The following is a 2,970-nucleotide window of genomic DNA, read 5'->3' as shown; positions in this document are numbered from 1 at the left end:
ATTTTCAAGGTCCACCATTTCTTACTTCTTTTCAGTCAGGTCAAGTTTCTAAGCTTTCTAAATCTCTGTTTTCCAGCTAATGGAAAGAAAATAGGATTCCACCGAGTCTCCTATCTACCTACTCCAGAACTTCTGTGAGGATCAAATGAGATGAGGCACGGGAAAATGCTTTACAGACATTTGGTTAAAGTGTAAAATGTTTCCACCTGGCTATAAAGCAAGTCGTGTTCCTGGGCTAAAGAAACTGCAAGGAGACTAGTTGCTAGGAAGGGGAAGCTGGACATTGCTACGTGATGTCACTGTTTCCGGACTGGGCTGGTCTGTGGGCACATTTTGTGCCATGGGGTCATGGTAGCGTTGGCTGTGACATGGTGGGCTGCTGCTCTGGGGGGGTGGTGAGGCCTGTGTCCCACTTGGGGGAAGCTGAGTGTTGCTTTGTGGGCATCAGGTCCATGGTACCATTTTCCTGTAAATGGCCAGTGCATGTCACCTGCATTGAGTGATTGTCCCCTGGTGGTCAGTGCGCATCATAGCTATCAGTCAGATGGACATTTAGCATATTAGCCTTTTATATTTATAGATTATATTTATAGATATTCTCACAAAACTTTCCAAACATTTTTAAAGGATCTTTAAAATTAATTTTGCTTACATTACAGCAAAAGGCTGTTATTACAGAAAGGCTTCAGAGAAAAAAAATTTGTTATTTGAACTTAGAACTTCAAGGCTACACTTATTCATATAAAAGGAAAAAAAGTTTTCTGATGGTTAGTTTTACTTTTTAAATAGAGTGAGAAGAGATAGGGTGTTTGTAATGAAAATGGTTAAGGAAACACATTACACCACGGTAAGATTCAGAGTTTCTGGGCTGGTAAATGCACCCAGCTGGTGCTGGGAGGGTGCCAGGCCTGAGGAGGGCATGGAAGGGCTGTGCCCCTCCCCCACACCTTGCCCTCTCCATCACTTCTATTGGTGGTTCAGTTATATCATTTATTATACCCTTTATTAGAGGCCTGATGCACGAAATTCATGCAAGGGCATTGGCCCCGGCCCCTGCTGCCACTGCTGCGGCTGGGGGCCTCTTCTGCCTCTGCCTTGGCCCCCGCCTACTGCAGCTTTGTCTGGAAGGAAGGACATCTAGAAGGACATCTGGTCTAATTAGTATATTATGCTTTTATTATATAGATAATAAACTGACAGATGTTTCCCTGTGTTCTGTGAGCTGTGATAGCAATTTATTGAACCTGAGGAGTGGGTCATGGAATTCCTGATTTGTAGCCAACATAATCAGAAATACAAGGAACAACTTAGAACTTACGATTGGTTTCTCAAGTAGGGACAGTCTAGTAGAATTTGGCAGTCTAGGGGGGGCAGTCAGCGTCAGAATCGAGTTAAATTGTAAGATACCCACTGTCTGCCAAGAGTTGGAGAATTGCTTTTTGTGGAAAAACTCCACATTTGGTGTCAGAAGTGTTGTGAGTAGAGGAAATAGAGTTTTCCTTTGCACAGGTCAAGCAAAGTGTTTTGAATAGTACCTAGCAATATGATAGACATTATTGCTTATAATTATTTTAGGTATGTTGAAAAGTTCCCCTGGAATTTTAGTACATATTTTTCCCAAATTTATTCCACATAGATTTCCTTAAGTTTATAATTATTTTTTCACTAGAGGCCCAGTGCATGAATTTGTGCACCAGTGGGGTCCCTTGGCCTGGCCTGTGGGATTGGGCCAAAACCAGCTCTCTGACATCCCCCGAGGGGTCCTGGATTGTGAGAGGGTGCAGGCCAGGCTGAGGGACCTCACCGGTGCACAGTTGGTGTCGGGAAGGGACACAGGAGCTTGGCCAGCTGGGGAGGGAACGTGGGAGGGCTCCAGGGCATGTCCGGCCCATCTTGCTCAGTCCCAATTGGCTGGACCACAAGAGCAAGCTAACCTACGAGTCAGAGCGTCTGCCCGCTGGTGGTCAGTGCATGTCATTGTGAGTGGTTGAGCAGCCTTAGCATATCATTAGCATATTATGCTTTGATTGGTTGAACAGCCGACCGGTCGACTGGACACTTAGCATATTAGGCTTTTATTATATAGGATTAGACACAATCAAATTTTTTTAAAAATACATTTTATTGATTTTTTACAGAGAGGAAGGGAGAGGGATAGAGAGTTAGAAACATAGATGAGAGAGAAACATCAATCAGCTGCCTCCTGCACACCTCCCAACGGGGATGTGCCCACATCCAAGGTACATGCCCTTGACCGGAATCGAACCTGGGACCCTTCAGTCCGCAGGCCGATGCTCTATCCACTGAGCCAAACCAGTTTCGGCATCAAATTTTGATTCTATGATAACACTATTTCTTACGGAATAGTGGATAAAAGGAAAGTTTTTACAATTTATTTTACGGATAATTTTTTTAAAACATAGAATAGCTAACATTTATTATATCTTTGATTTTCTTCATCAATGTTGCATAGTTTTTTGCTTTTTAAAAATTATTATTTTTTTATTGTCTAAAGTTTTACATATGTCTCCAGCCATTCCCACCCCAGGCAAGCCCCCACCGCCCCAGTGTCTGTGTCCATTGGTTATGCTAATATGCATGCATACAAGTCCTTTGGTTGCTCTCTAACCCCCCCGCCCCTACTATTCTTGTTCATCAAATTATGTTGATCATTATATCCCACATATGAGTGAGATCATGTGATATTTATCTTTCTCCGACTGGCTTATTTTGCTTAGCATAATGAATCCAGTTCCATCCATGCTGTTGCAAATGGTAAAAGTTCCTTCTTTTTTTACGACAGCGTAATATTCCATTGTGTAGATGTACCACAGTTTTTTTTTAAATATATATTTATTTTATTTTTTTATTTTTTTTTATTTTTATTTTTTTTAATTAAATCTTTATTGTTCAGGTTACATTTGTTCCTCTTTTTTTCCCCCCCATAACTCCCCTCCTCCCAGTTCCCGC

This window comes from Myotis brandtii, unplaced genomic scaffold (genome assembly GCF_000412655.1).
Source record: "Myotis brandtii unplaced genomic scaffold, ASM41265v1 scaffold192, whole genome shotgun sequence".
NCBI classification, from domain to species: Eukaryota; Metazoa; Chordata; class Mammalia; order Chiroptera; family Vespertilionidae; genus Myotis; species Myotis brandtii.
Note: the sequence above shows the minus strand (reverse complement) of the source record.